The 16,338-nt window shown below is 40.2% G+C and overlaps 1 long non-coding RNA gene across 3 annotated transcripts in view; it reads right to left on the bottom strand.

The window, feature by feature from the left end:
- The window catches only part of LOC141414762 (uncharacterized), a 131,174-nt gene extending 123,529 nt beyond the window's left edge, over nucleotides 1–7,645 (bottom strand). For all 3 annotated transcript variants that reach the window (XR_012439603.1, XR_012439602.1, XR_012439604.1), the window contains exon 1: nucleotides 7,391–7,645. This is a non-coding gene — a long non-coding RNA (uncharacterized lncRNA). The remainder of the gene's footprint in view (nucleotides 1–7,390) is intronic.
- Nucleotides 7,646–16,338: the final 8,693 nt, after the last annotated feature.

The raw sequence follows: 16,338 nt of genomic DNA, 5'->3' as shown, positions 1-16,338 counted from the left end.
CTTAACACTATCCAAAGATCAATTTTATGTGAATTGAATCTTAAATATGAGTGGTACAAGATAGATAAGAGCATTGTGATACAAAATAGGGAGTTCTTAAAAGGAAGGCAAAAGATTAAAAACAATAAAGAACAATAGTCTGAGGCTATAGGTCAGTGGCAGAGCACTTGCCTTTCTTAGTGTGTGCATGGTCCTGAGTTTAATCTCAAGCACCACCAAAGAAAATAAAAAAAGAACAAATTGATGGATTTTACTAAGTTAAAAATAAGAACAGCAGACACAGTCTCTCCCTCCCCTACCCCACATGCAAAGATCAAAATGAAAGTAAGAAGATAAGTCAAAAACTCAGAGATGTTTATATCCTTGTATCAAATACAGAGGCTTAAACAGAATAAATCTTCAAAAATCACTTGTTGAATTACTAAGAGGCAGGAAAGGAAGAAAAAGAAGAATGGAGAAAAGAAAGAAGGAAGGAAAGAAGGTAGAAAGAAGAGAAATTAAATGTTAACTCTCTTTCCATGACTCGTCCTATATTGGACACTGAGTTTTCTCAGTGGGGAAGCCAGGCCTGCATGGAGTCATTGACACTTTAGAGAAATTATTCCATCTGTCTGTATGGATGCTAGGCAAGCATTGCATTGTCAGCCATAGGACACTGCGACAGTGCTGTGTGCCCTGCAGTCATTAGTATGCCGAAATGGGAAGGAAGGGAAAACAGGGTTTGAGGCACAGCAGGCTCAGGCAAAAGTTCACCCCACCCTCTTGCTGTGTGATCTTGGTCTTTGATTCTCAGTCTCTGCCTTTATTGTAACCCTTGGATAACATGTGGCATGCAGGTTTGATGTGAGAACTGACTGCATCTCAGATAATGTGTTTGAAACACACAGGACAGGACCTGGTACTCAATCGGTGTGCGGAACTATTTCCTCCCGAAAGGTTTTGAAGTCCAGAGTTCACCCACATCCACACACTGCCAGGCTTCTCCAGCTCTCTCCTCCCTCAGGGGAAGAGAGGATTCCCTCTCGACTGAGAACATTCAGGAACCCTGAGCCATTTCCATCTCAATATCCTTGTGAATAAAGAAAGTGAGCATGAGCTAGCAATTGGTCTTTTCTTTTTTCTCCAAACTGGAGCCTGAAGTGACTGCAGCAGGGAGCTGGAATTTCTAATGTCGGAAACATTTCCCACTGTGCTGCCTGGGTGGGTAATTCCCTGACCAAGCTGAAACAGGGACCTTTACAAGAGCCTCCAAGGTCTGAATGAAATGTTTTCCCTGGCGCTGGACTCCAACCCTGGATTAACAGCAGAGACATTAGCAAAACACTGACCACAGCTTTTTTATTTTCTTTTCTGTGGAATGTGGCTTAGTCCACAGGACTGGTGGTGGTTATTTCTCCTTACATAACTGGTTTTTTTCCTTGGGAGACTATTTAGATATTAATTGGAAAGGTTCTGTTTGTGGTTCCACAGCCTGGGCCAGCTATCTAAGGAAGCCCCAACAAAATAGTAAAGACAGGCTAGAGAGTCCTACCTCTGAGAGTAGAGAGTCACATTAACTCAGAGGAAAGGGACAATGAGGCTTTTGACATCTAAGCCTCAGACACATACATGCATGCAGGCACACACATATGTATGCAAACACGTGCAGGCATGCACACACATATGTGTACACACACCCGTACATATATATATACACATGTCTGCACAAAGAAAGGAGAGAGACTGAAAAGAAGGTTGCAGCATCAGTGACTTCTTCCAAATCTTTATCTTATTTTTTGCTGATCTGACATGTTGGTTTCCATAGCAACCTAGGCTAGCCCGGATAACGCATGAAGTTAATTTCAGAGAGGTCTGCAGAGCCAGGCAGAGCATTTTCAATGAAAATTCCTCTTTTCTCCTAGGAACTGCAGTCAGTGGGCTCCAGGAAGTGTTAAAGTATGTGAACTTGGTAGGAAAGACGCTCTTTAGCCAGGAGAAAAAAAAAAGAGAGAGATAAATGTCCTCCTTTTTTTAGTTTTGAGATTCTAAAATTAGCAGTCAGAGAAAAAGGCTTGTTCTCCCACATTATCTGTGACTAATTGGGAAGACAAAATATTCTAACACAAAAGACCATTCTATCCTTTAAAGCAGAGATCACATGGATTTCATGGGCTGTGGTCAAAGCGGAGGGCAAGAAATTAGAAGAGGTGGTACTGGAGGAAGGGGTGGCAGAGATGAAGGAGGAATGTGATGGAAATGACCACCTAAAAAGATAACATTGACCTTCCGTGGAGAAGTGAGGATGACTGCATGTGAATACAGACAATAGACAAACATCACTAGTTGTCCCCTAATTGTGTGGGAAAGGGAGTATGAAGAATACATCTTGAAAGAGATGTCAGAGCTTAACCTTCCAGGAGAAGCAGGTGTTAGTTTCCTGGCATGAAAAGAGAGTGCAAGTGCATGGAGAGGTGCCTGAAGTGGCCTGAAGCAAGTAGAAGAAGATGAAATGAATTGTGAGATGGAGTCAGTCTGAAGGAAGCAGAAGCCTGAAGGTGAAGTTGGGAAGATGGCTAAGGAACAAAAAATATGAAGGGTATATAGACTGAGAAGTTTGTACTTTACATTGTTGGTGAGAAGGAACAGTGGGAAGTTTTGTGCATGGAAGAACAGGATAAGATTAGTATTTTAGACAATCATGGTGGTGATGCCTGTGGAGAATGAACTGGATAAGCCTGAAGACAGCTGGCTGGTCAGCAGGTTGCTAAATAGCCTGGGAAGAAGATGGCACTCAGTAAAAAGCCATCACTGGTTTAAAAGAAGACAGCAAAGATTTTTAAGAGATAGTAGAAGTGTACAATCAGCTGGTGGAAGTAACTGATTTGAAGTGATAGATTGGGATATGAGAGAGAGAGAACACAGATGGCAGTAAATCATTAAACTCGGCCGCCTTTACACCATTATGGGGCATTCCTGTAATCCTAGCTGTGTGGGAGGCAGAGGCAGAAGGATCACTAGTTGAACTTCAGGGCGGGAACATTGATAGGCACAGGATTTTCAGGAAAGAGCTTAATATCGCCTATTGAAACAAGTAAGTGCCAAAATATATTTTGGCACATAAATTCCACGTACATCCTACATCTGATAATAGTGCTAAACAAGTCAATTATCATGTTATCCATAGGTGTAAAAATTGAAAAGATTCTAAATTGCCCAATAATTGAAATTGCTTATTTAAATTATGGTACATGTATTCAACAGGAATTTATTTCCACAAAAATGTAAAAGGCATAGTCACACCCTACGACACAGTACAGAAGTTACTAATCATACCAGAATGTCAGCTCCCAGAATGGTCTTTTTCCATTGTGTTTACTGTCCTGGTTTTAGGACCTAGAGTCCAGCACCAGTTGACCTTAAGTACACACATGTTGAAAAAATTATTGTGAAAAAAGGAGGCAGAATTCCAAAATAGCCCACGACTTTTGTCCCCGGTGGCACTGCCATAAGTTATATTATGTGGCAAAAGGAATTTTGCAGATGCATTTAAGGTCCCCTAGTCTGTTGAACTTCAGCTAGGGGAGATTTTCCAGGTGGACCTAATTTATTGATAAGAATTCTTAAAAACTGAGAAATGTCTCCAGGTAACAGAAGAAGAGGATTTGGGGGAGATTAAAAGCCTGTGAAGGAGGCTCTCCATCACTGAGATAAAAGGGTCCCTGGTGAAGGCCTGAGAGAAACCTCCAGGAGCTGGAAGTTATCTCTGGCCAGCACATAAAAAGAATACAGGTCCTCAGTCCTACCAAGAACTGAATCCTCGCACCAACCTAAATGAGTCTACAGGTAAATTCTTCTCAGAGCTTTGAGTGATACTCTGGCCAGTGAGCACATTTTGAATCTGGCCATGTGAGATCAAAGCAGAAAACCCTGTCCAATGGCTGTCCTCTCACGCACAAAACTATACGCTAAGTGGGTATTGTTTTCATACAGTAAACTGGCCAATTAGGCAAAATAAGCAGGTTACTTTTTTAGTAAACAGTACTTTTTTGGTTTGTATATTCATGTACTCATGAATTTACAGAAACCTAGCTGAAGTATTCACAATAGTGTTAATAGTGAGGTTTTGGTTGCTGAATTAAGTTAAATTGAACAAAATTTAACTATGAGGTATATTGTAGTTTGATAACCTATCATTTTTTCTGGCCTAAATCATATGGAATAAGCTCAGTAATTCTCTAAGTCCCTTTCAAATGCCACCTGACTATTGGAAGTGATTTCTCCTTGCTGTTTGTTTACTGAGAAGTATAGTTCTGGCTTTAAAATCTGAAACAATAAGGGTTCAAAACATAACTTCACTAGTTGTGAGCTTTTAAAATTCGAACAAGTTAAAGAACTTTCTATAGCTTTAGTTTCCCCAAATCTGAACTCTGTATGAGAATCTTCATCTTCTGGGGTCATTGTGAAGATCTGGGGGAATGGCGGGTGCAGAACAGACAGCACGGTTACTAGTGAGTGCTCCGCATCCCCACAGCAGGGGCACACTGGATCATGTCTTACTTTTATCAGAGTTGAGAAGCGACAGTGGTTTCCTACATGACTTCTTCTTAAGGTCCTTCTGAGCATGTCTTAGTATTCTCCAGTGCCTGGCACTTACCAGGTTCTCAGTGACTTCTAGTTCAACTGATGCAAGATACATACAAGATTTAAGGGTTGGCTCCTGAGACAATGCAGGCTGCAGTTACACAGCACTACCACAAGATGACAGTATAAATGGGAGCGCGAAGCATTTCAGGAATACTCTGGACCATCTGCGCTACCCTCTTCTAGGGCTCCAGGGAAAACACACAATTACAATACTGAGAAGGCAGAAAGCAAACTGCTGGAAATTTGCTCACCTCCCTGTGTGGAAAAATGCCTTAAAAACAAAATTCCTGATTTACAGAGAAAAGTATCCCTGCTGACTTTGTAACCCTAAATAAAGACCCACGGGACTTCATTTGAGGACAGTTGTGCAAGTGCAACCTTTTTCAATCCCTGCCATAAATCTGCATCTCTGTGGTTGGGTTGGGAGGCTGCATCATAAAGAAGAAAATGCTGATTGAAAATCAGATTCTTCCACTTATTATTTTTACATCTGTGCAAGTATATTAAACTTTCTGGGCTTCATTTTGTCACCTGAGGAAAGAAGAAAACCAATATGTAGAGATTGTAGATGTCACATTGCAGCTACAGAGATTTCAGCAAAAACGCATTCTCTAAAAGACTAGCTGACAGATTGTCCTGGAATTAAAAGGAAAGATTTTCATTGTAATTCTAGAAAGATTTGTGCAGTGAGCCTGCAGTAACTTGGCCTGGAGCATTTTCTGTCTCACTGATCCACAAACTCTCTGAAAATGGCTTACTTCTCCATGGTCCCCAACGGTAACTTCCCCTTTCCAAAACACACTCTGTTCAGCACAAAGATTGATCCTCACCAGACTCTAAAATAAGGCTATGAGTGTGATTGTCTCTCTGGTTTCCTGTGGTCTCCATAAAACCTCCAAGCAGAGTATTGGGCTCATAAAAATGTCCACAGCCCGTTTCTCATTTGCTTTAATGACATTTCCTAACGGTTAACGTTGACATTGGCATCTTTTCTCAGGGGAAAGTGTTGTGAGTCTGGCTTTCCCCTTCCCCAAAATAGCTGGTGTGAACAGTGCAGGAGCGGAATGCAGAGCTATGATTTCTCCCTTCCCACGAAGAGATGTATCATCTGAGATATGGGAATTCTACCTCCTTTCCTGTAGCCACAGATAGAGCGGCCCCAGAGCTACCAGGAAACACCCCCACCGAGAAGCCCCCACTCTCTGTCCCCAGAACGGTGCTGTTCCCTTATCCTTGTTAAGGAATAAAAGTATAGGTAATAAAGAAAATGCTATCAGTCAGCATGAATTATGTGTGAAAGACATTCTAGGAGCTACATTTTATAGATGAGGAAATCTTTTGGGACTCACTTCTAAGGAAGCTGAGAGAAAAATAGTTATGAAAGCAGAAATAGCTCTGAGAAGAGACGTCCTCCTGACATATGAGACTGTGATGATCATGTGGTAGGGACACAGGCATGTCAAATGGAGTTCCCTGAGAACTTGGGACAAAGACTGGGTGCTTCTTGGAGGCTGGCTAGCTGAGAGAGGACCACTTGTATCACCATTTACTGAACACTTGCTCTGTGTAGGACATCCATGGGACACAAGTCTACCTCTATCATGCACCCATGTATGTAGTACCTCCTGGAGCCCGACAAGGCAGGGTTAGGATTTTGCTGGGTTTGGGGAATATAGGACAAGAAGTGTCTGATTTCTGTCCTTCTGGGTTCACAATATAATGATAGTTGAAATGCACAAACATTCAGTTATATTAAAATACAGAAAAATGATTTAAAAAATGAAAGTGCTCCATAAGAACTGAAGACAAGTTGCTGTGGGAGCGTGGCAAAGTTGGGCACCCAAGTATTAAGTGTCCCATTTGTTGAGCATCCTTTGGATAACAGAAATTTCTCTTCTAAGCCACAATTTGCTAAAGAACTCTGCTGTGCTGCTCCTTTTTGGTCTTAGGTTTCATTTTATGTAACAGAAATGTTTTTTCTGATGACTTTGATTAGTGTTTGTACTCAGTAGTTGGTCAGTACTCTCTAGGGTGTCATAGACCACAGCTTAAATCCTGGCTCCTCCTCCTTAAGAATCTCAGTTTCCTGACCTCTAAAATAAGGAAAACAGTACATCAGTCACCTATTTAAATTTGCCATCATTGTTAGGAGAGGGGATTATGAAGATGATTTTTGTGGCTCTCATTATCACCGCAGCATTTAATCTGTAGCAAAAACTCCATCGATAATGATTCTTGCTTCCTTGCTCTTCTCAAGTGTGTGGCTGTATCTGAAAAGGCATCCATGAACATGTTTTGCCATCTAAATAGTGCTGCTAATAATAAAACCAAACCCTACTATTCACCCTCTTCTGGGTAACAGTTTGGTCTTTCTTCTTCCTTTGCAATCATAGCTGTTGATTTACCACCACTGCCTTCTCTGCTCTCAGTGATGACTAGTTATCTTTTCTGTCCTCTAGTCCTCCATCCCTCCAGAAATGATGTTTAGCCACCACAATATGAAAAGGTGCATGTGAAAAAGTTGAACCTGCAGGTGGAAAAATGAGGAACTCATTGTTCTTCAGTACCTTTTGTGTTTCTAGATTTTTTTCAGATTCTCTTCCTCTTCCATCCCTACCCCCAAATTACATTGCATCTGGGTGTCTAAATCCTGCTCACAGCTGTGCCAATGCCTTCTCCACTCCCTTCCATCTGCCTGTTTGTTTTTCTTGGTTTTAGTTTGCAGTCTGCTATTTTGTATAAGCAAAATTATCCTTTTATGTCTTACCCGTTCCGACGGTTTCTTCTGGATATCGTAAATGGCAGCATCTGTGGGGCTTCTCTTCTAATTATGTTTTCAGCCTCCTAATAGGAAGGGTGAGCAGGCATATGGAACAGCAGTATGCAGCCTTCTGCTGCCCTGACCTCCTGTGGGACTCCTCACAGGATCTCCAAGGCTCGCTTGGGTGTTTTGTTGAGGCCAGTTTGCTATGCTAATGCATAAACTTCTTCTCTGTGGAGATGATTATAACACAGAATTAGACAAAGCTTCTGGGCACGTTTTCACATATATGAGTCATCATGACTCTAAAAGTATGACTCCATAAGTAGATGCCTATCTCCAGTCTCCTCATTTTACTGATGTTCAAATTGTTGCTTATTTTTAGACTAATTTGGACAGCTGAATTGGAGTAAGAACAAACGTGATGGGAGTGAGAGTCAGGAAACCTGGGTTTGGGGCTCCGTGTGGAATTGCGGAAGTCACTCAACCTGCTTTGCCCTTAATTCCCAAATCAGTAAAGAAGCAACTGGACGAGATGGTTTATGAAGTGAGTAGAACCGATGCACTCAATCCACTAATCAATGTTCTAAGAATGTACTAAAAATTAAGGAAACTAATGTGAATTGAATACAGCCCTGTCCTGAAGACAGAAATGAGGATGCAAATGATCTCAGTACCATAGGCACCAGCATAAAAGCAGGAATAGTCTCTGTGTTGCTTATAGAATGATCTATTCTAGCAGTCAGTAAATACTTTCTTAAAAAGCAAAATATTTGGTATTTCAAGCTCTGTGACCCATATCATCTCTGTTGCAATCACCCCCTCTGCCATGATGATAGGAAAGCAGCTACAGACAATAAGAAACCCGAGGAGTATGGCAGTGCTCCAGTGAAGCTATGTTTACCATAATAGGTAGAAACTGGATTTGGCCCTTAAGCTACTGTTTGCTCACCCCTGATCCATTCACAAATAAGTCTGATGGAAGCTAATATTGAGAGGTTTGTCCAATTCTCTTATAAGACAAAGTCTCTAGCACAATGCCAAGGCCCTATAAGATGCAAACCGCATGAGCCCCTCCAGGACTCTCTTTAGTTGCTCTCCTCCTCATTTTCCACACTAAAATGCCATAGGGACTTCCTGGAGTTCCCTTCAGGATGGTATACTCCTTTGCACCTTGCACCACGTTCCTTATACTTTGTTCTTTGCTCTAAACTTGTGCCCTAGGCCTGGTGACTGTCTGTCATACTTCAGAGAGCAGCTGATGCATCACTCCTCAAGGGAGCCTTCCTGGATTCCCCAAAATAGGTCTTCTCTGGCGAGTCTGTAGAGTCTGGCTCCCTATATGTGTCTTCCACAGCCTGTTACAATTATAATTCCTAATTTAGTTTCATAGTTGGATCTTTATTTATTCCCCTGCCTGTTCCATGTGAAAAGTACTCATGTATGTCTTGCTTTTTTAGCATCTGCACAGAATCTGAAACAGAACAAATCCCCAAGAAGAACTGCTGGATGGACAAACAAGAGCATTCATTCAGGCAGTTATCATTAACTACTGTAGCCAGGGAGTGAGAATGGCAGATGGCTGGAAGCATCCCATAGAGGAAGTGACAATCAGCAATTTGGAAGTCAAATCATGGAGCATGAGGATTGTATGAAATAAACCAATACAGAAAAAAATTTCATACATGTACACTATGCTTCTTCATCAAATCCCAAAATGCTTGATATTATTATTCTTAATCATTACATTGATTACTTTTAGCACCTATAGTGTATTTAAGCATCTGTTTCTCCACCAGTGCTGTCCAATGTCTAATGATTGTTACCATATTGTAAATTAAGGGACCAGTGTGAATTGCAACTTAATGCCAGCTACACACTGCCACTATCAATAGTGACAACTCATGTTTATGGTCATATAACCACAACCAAAACTTCTGCTGTTTGTCAGAAATTCACTTTACAAATTGTTTAAAGATCATACTCCATCTATTTGTTTTTAAAATTTAAAGCTACATATACACAGATCATTGCAAAGGTTTGATGGATCCAATGACAAGATTTCTGGAATTCTTGAAGGTACATATTCCTACAGTAAGACTCAGTGACTTCTCTTTCTTTAGTTTGTCACACTTACTGCCACATAACAACATACTCCATTTCATATTTATACTAGGACCATGTAATACTAGGTCTTATTCCTTACCTTCCCGTACCTCAAAACTCACATGTACAGGGTTCATATATGCCTTAATTTTTTCTACATCATTTCCTCTTCTCAAAGTATGATATTTTTATCATCCACCAAAATTTCAGTCTTATGTTTATCCATTGAATCACCCTCCTGTTGTTTTCTGTGCTGGAGATGAAATCCAGGACTTCCTGAATACTAGGCAAGTGCTTTAGCACTGAGCTGCACCCCCAGCCTCCACCATCTTTTTCCTAAACCTCCCCCCACAACCCAACAGCTCTCCTGATATGTGCTTGCAACCCTTCTTTATTCCTGTCCATCTATGGGTTACAGGCTCCTTGCAATCATTCCAGCATTTCCCTTTATGATCTTTGGGGTGAGGTTCTGTTTTCTTTCCTGGCTGCCTCCTGCAATTTACTGGAAGAAAACCTTAGGTAAAATGCTAAAAAGAAGTGAATGAGAACTAAAGGGCTGACTTCTCCCTCACTTGATAAGATGTTTTTATTTCTCTTGCTTGGTAGATAATTTGACTCATGTATCATGTATGGTGCATTTCTGCTGCAAGTGACAAACCATACCCACAGTGGCTTAGGCAAGGAAGATGCTTAATTATCTCAAATAACAGGAAATCATGAGGTAGGTATCCCTCAGCTTGGCCAATGGCTAAACAATGTTGTCAAGGACCCAGGCTCTTTCTGATATTTTACTTGGCCATACCCAGTATGTTAGCTTATCACTATCGGGTTACAAGGTGGATGACCCAAGCATAATAACCTCAAATAACCGAGCTTGAGGCAGGAAAAAGAGCTACAAGATAAGAGACCACGTTCATAGCGCTACCTTTATATCAAGAAAACAAAAATCTTCCTCAGAAGCCCCTGAAGACTTTTTGGTTAAAATTGCATTATAATCCCATGCTTAAATAACAAATAAGCAGAGAAGAAATTTTTGTCATGATTGATTTAAACCACTATTGCTTCCTTACCCAAGAGTATGAGAAGGGCTTCCCCAGCTTAGCATACTCCTACTCAGCAAATGCCTACACAAAACTGAAACGTGTTTACAAACTGGTGGAGAAAAAAATGGCTGATGGGTAGGAAACCAAAACTTTCCACCAAGACTAACTATAGTGCTCTATGTTGAAAAATTCCTCCCTCTGAATTATGAGTGTGTTATCCCACTGTGCTCCAGAATTCTGTTTTACTAATGTGAAAGCCAGTGCTTTCATTTTCATCCTTCTATGTGCTCAGAATTTTCTATTCTATTCTAGTGTTTAACATTTCATGAAGGCATGTCTGACTGTGATTTCTCTCTCTCTTTTTATTTCCTTTTACTTTCTCTCTCTTTCTCGCTCTCTTTTTTCTTCCTTCCACCCTTTAACTTTGAAAAATCATGTCAACAATGTGATTTATTCAATGTCATAGAGCTTGTCAAAGGCTCAACACAGTATTTCTAACAAGCATTGAATCTTTGCCTGTCTTAGGTCCTTGTTTCACTCTCTATAATTTATCATCTTTGCTATATTTCATTCAAGTTGAGCTAAAATTGACTTTATAGTTGTATGAAAGGTATTAATTTAAATTTTTGTTGCATCATTTTCTTGGACTTTCAGGTATACTATGGCATTATTCATCTTATCCATCAATAATAATTAATGATACCCTGAAAGGTTAGAAAATGTACACAAATAAGGAAGATGTTTATATTTAATATTAGATGTTACTAAATTTAATTCTAGTGTTATAATAAGGCTTAATATGGTGTTTTATCTTTTTGATTTGACGTGTTCTATTTTCATACTTAGAAAGATTTTTCTCCTCCTTCACTAATTTTTTCATTTTTCAAAGTTTTCTTCATATTATTCCTATTAGCTTTTTTACAACATAAGCAAAAGAGCTAATTGCATTTTTTTTCTATGTTCTTATGGCACCTCATTCTTTAGAGAATACTTAGCTGTGTGGTCTTCCTTACCCACAGTGGATTTCTTCTTCTTCTTTTTTTTTTTTTTTTTTTTGATGGTGGTACTGGGTTTTGTACTTGGGGCTTTGCTACTTTCCTGGTTATTTTGGAGATAGGGTCTCACTTTTTGCCCAGGTTTGCCTGAACAACAATCTTCCTACTTTACATTTTCTGACATAGCTGGAATGACAGACACATACCACCACACTCAGTTTTTTTCCACTGCGATAGGATCTGGCAAAACTTTTTTTTGCCCAGGCTGGACTTGACCCACAATCCTCCTGATTTCAACCTCCCATTCAGCTAGGATGACAGGCATGCACCACCACACCCAGCTATTGGTTGAGATGGGATCTCACAAACTATTTACCCAGGCTGACCTCAAACTGTGATCCTTTCTATCTAAGGCTCTAAAGTAGCTAGGATTATTCATGTGAGTCACCAGCACCCAGCTACAAGTGGGGCTCTTCAAAGATAAATCGATGACTCGCTAAGGCCACTCTCTCAGCATCTAACAAAATTTCTGGTGCACAGGGGATACCTCACAGATATTCACTGAATTTAATGCATACACACAATTGAAATCCAAAACTGAGAGGAAAGTGAGTGTGAGCTCAGCGTCCACTACCCCTCACAGGAAGCATCCAGTGTGAGCCACAGGAAGAAAAGCAAAGTGATTGAGTCTCCCACATTTCCCACACCCTTCAAGTTACACTGCACCAAGTCCAGATCTCATGAGCTTTTGGCAATACCCATGTGTCTGTCTTTTACAACCAGAAATTATGGGGCCTGGACAGGATGCAAATTGTTTTCAGGCAGCCTGAGAAACAGCAAAAAGAACACCAGGCAAATGGAAATGATCTGTTTTGTCTTTGCTCCCTTGGCCTTTGGGAAGCAATGTCATCATTGATAAATCTCACAAGTATAAAGGGCTCAGATATGCAGGGAGTCAATTCTCTTTTCACTCACCCATTTCCATTCCTGAAGACAGCCCATCAAAACTGCTTCATCTTGAAGGTCTTGACCCTTCAAGAACTCCCATGTCCCAACATATCCTGAAGACTCATGAAGAGAGACTTAGCACCAAACTCTGGTAAGACATCACCCAACAGAAAGCAAAGACTGTTGTGAAGGATCTACCACTCTCCACACTAGTCAGAAGCTAGGTTGAGAAGTCCACATGTGTAATTTGTAGCAAGAATCTTACAGGTGGTGAGAAAAAAAATTTAATCAGACACATTTTTTAAATTTCTAAAATGTAAACTCTAGATAGGGAATGAATTGTATATCTGGGCAATTTTAATTCAGTTGGCAAATGTTGGGGGTAGATGCACAAAGAAGTAGAATTTAGGGGTATATGGTGGGTGGAAATTCTTACATTCAGTTCCTTTGGAGGACTTAATACATAAATCTTGAATGATATCAGTCCCTTCGGTTTAAAGGGGACCAAACATCCCAAGATGCAAAGGTGCAAGGTCTGGCAAAGTAAGATATATCTGGACAATTGCAAGGAGGCTCAGTCAGGGTGGTGAGCACAAGGAGATTTAAAGGAAATGGGATGAAGGAAGCAGAAACCCTACCCTGATGGAACATATATATTAAAGTCAGGGGGTTAATGTAGATTTTTGAGACAGTGATATATTAAACATCACCTAGGAATCTTTAAGATGAAAAAATCTGATTATTTGGACCTCAAGTGAAGCCCAAAGTATCTGTGTTCCAGAAACTCCAAGTTTATATCCTCCTCGTCCCAGTGCAGTAGAGACTATCACTGTGACACTCAGTACAGAAGCAGGTCAGGGCCCTCATCAGACCCACTGAACCAGAACCTGCCCACCTATGACATCCTAGGACATTCCTCCCACACCCATTCCTCAGAAATACTGCTCATGAACAGTGGTTTCTACCCAGCTTCATATTGGAATCCCCTGGAGAACTGTTAAAAATATAGGTGGATCACACCCATTAACTGGTCTCAGTGGGACCCTAAATGCCACGCTCACTTTCAAAATCTCCATTGGTGGTTCTGATTCATGGCCATGTTGGGGAACCACTGATGTTGGTACCAAAAGAGAAAGCCCAGTATGGTAAAGTGGGGGATCAAAATCACACAGCACCAAGACAATAGAATGGGGTTGTGGACAACTGGTCAGCACCCTTCTGTCCTCTCACTGTGTTATCATGTGTTATATCTGAAACTCATCCCCAAGCATTGGACATGGCTCCAGAAACCAAAGCTGTCCTTCATTGGTACCCGGACTGGATTTACTTTTCTATTAGTTCAAACCAGCCAAAAGACTGTCAGAGCAAAGAGTAGGGAAAGTAAAAATTATCCCATTCTTGGTATCATGTTCAAGAATTCATTAATAAATCAGACATTTTACTATGTGTTTGATACTGCATCATACTTTGGATCACAAAGTCAGAGCCTACAAAGAATCTGGACGGGCTTTGCCACTCAGGGAGCAGTCCTGCATGTACATGACAGCCAAGTTCCTCTCAAGGAAGCTAGAGGCACCCACCATGTTAAGACAAGGAAGTAGAAGAATCTGTTGTCCAGCTTCTCTAGAAAACCTCACATATGTGCATTCATCCATGAAATGATCTCTCTCCCAACCTTTCAAAAATTAAAAGGTATTTTAATAGTCTGAGAAAAGGGAGAAACATTTATTTTTAAACAAGACAGTTTAAGAAAGGATTTTAAGCACTCATAAATTGTTAAGGGAAAAATCTTTTTATTAATTTTTTTCAAATAAATATCAAAGAAACCCTATAAGTTTTATGAAGACTGCTTTATGATCCCTTTTATTAATAAATAGTTAATGCTGAAATTGTTGCTGTGCGTAACAAAATGATTATATAAAATGAATATATTTGAGATAACTATATACTCATTTCTTTCCTTTCTTCCTATGAAATACGTACATTTTCTTTAGAAACCAAATTTGTGCTTTGGAAATGGCATCCGAATAGCCAAAGTTGTAATTTTATGAAACCACAAAAGGCTCTTATAAAGGAATCTGACTTGAATACACCCTGCAAGGAAATTAATAGTCTTAGTTCAAGCATCCTCTTTAATCCATCTCCTTTTGCTTCTTCTGAGGAGGGAAGAATGCAGTTGTCAAGCTGGCTGAGGAGAAAGATGAGTGTTGAGCAACACACTGCTGGCAAGGGACCATGGATGTTCGTGTTGGGGTATTTCAGCAGGCTTCGGGGAGCTGCCAGGCCAAGGACGTGTTGTGTGTCATTATCAATTTGCACTTGGATTTCCTAACAGTTCAAGAGGCCCTTTGACAAAAGCCTCCATTTAGACCTAATAATAACTCTGGATTTTTGCTGAACATCTCACAACCTGGGAAGAGACCCAATTGTTAAACATACTTAAACTGCATAAGTTTCTTTTACTGAGACCAAAGGGGACAACCAAGCAGATAGGAAAATGGCCTCCTTTTTAAAAGTGCTTTTCAATAGAATCTTTTCTGATCATTTACAAGTCCATCTGAATCAATATTCTAACTGTGAGTCACATCATTGCTGTTCAGGTCTAAGTAGGGACTGTAGCAGCTAAAATTCAATAGTACCCTATTGCTTTTGCATCATATAATTAGAATATCTAATGGACTGGAAGGACCTACTACCCTTACTTGGTCACAGAACATCTAGTCCACTTCCAATAAGTTACAATAGCCACTTAGACCTTACTATCTCCTGAGGGGAACATTCCAGATCTGCCAAGTCTTCCATTAGAATGCCCTTTAGTAATTTCTATTAATTTTTACCCATGGGAATACATGGAAATGCCTCTCTCTCAATCTCTCTCTCTCTCTTTTTCTCTTTCTCTCTCTCTCTCTCTCAATATTCTTGAATTTGTTCAAAGAGAACAGTATTTTCTAGCCATCTCTTTCTTCCAATGATATTTTTGTCAAGAAGAATATCTAACCTTCCTTTGAGGATTTCTCATCTTGTTACACAGAAGCCACAATTTATGTGTTGTCAGCAGATGCAGGTCAAGTTTTGACGGAGAAGAATAAGGAGGAGAGTCGATAGAAAGAGATTAGTGTGTTCACCTGAGAACAGAAAGGATGGCAGTTCAACTCCAGCATCAGTAAGCATGCCATGGCCTTATTAGAACAATCTTAGACATCCATTTTTGTCTATATTATACTTCCTTAGGCTGCCAAATTATTTTTGCATTTGTGTCCTAATCCTTAATTAAGTTTGGATCTTAAATGTCCCCCAATATCCATGTATGACATACTAGGTCTCCAGGTCATGACACTATTAGAGGTGTTGCAAACTTTAAGAGGTGAGGCCTGGTGGAGGATGTTAGACCCCTGAGGTGTGCTCTTGAAGAGGATATCATCGGGACCCAGCACCTCCCTCTCTCTTTGTTACTGCAGTACCATGAGGTGAATAGGCTTCCTCTGCCATGTGCTCCTGCCATGATGTACAGTGTCACCAGAGGCACAGAACAACCTGTCCAAGCAACCATGGACTAGATGATAAAATGTTTATCTCAGGTATTTTGTCACAGCAATTCAAGCTGATCAAGTATATAATTTATGTAAATTGGTTTCATCTACTACTTCTGTGTCTTTTCCCTTCATTCACTAGCATAACAACATGAGGTAATGAAGAGGCCCAAAAAGGAAACAGATAAGCTCAAACTATTAAAAAATACTACCAAATTATTGTTCTCCTGCTTTTAGTAATTCTTGATAATGGTATTAATTGAGGAAAAGGTTTAAATAATTGGCGAAAATTCAGTTTACATTCTCTTTGGAAATGCAATTATTTCCAGTTA

This window comes from Castor canadensis, chromosome 12 (genome assembly GCF_047511655.1).
Source record: "Castor canadensis chromosome 12, mCasCan1.hap1v2, whole genome shotgun sequence".
NCBI classification, from domain to species: domain Eukaryota; kingdom Metazoa; phylum Chordata; class Mammalia; order Rodentia; family Castoridae; genus Castor; species Castor canadensis.
The sequence above is the reverse complement of the archived record's forward strand: the minus strand, read 5'-3'. Positions and strand labels throughout refer to the sequence as shown.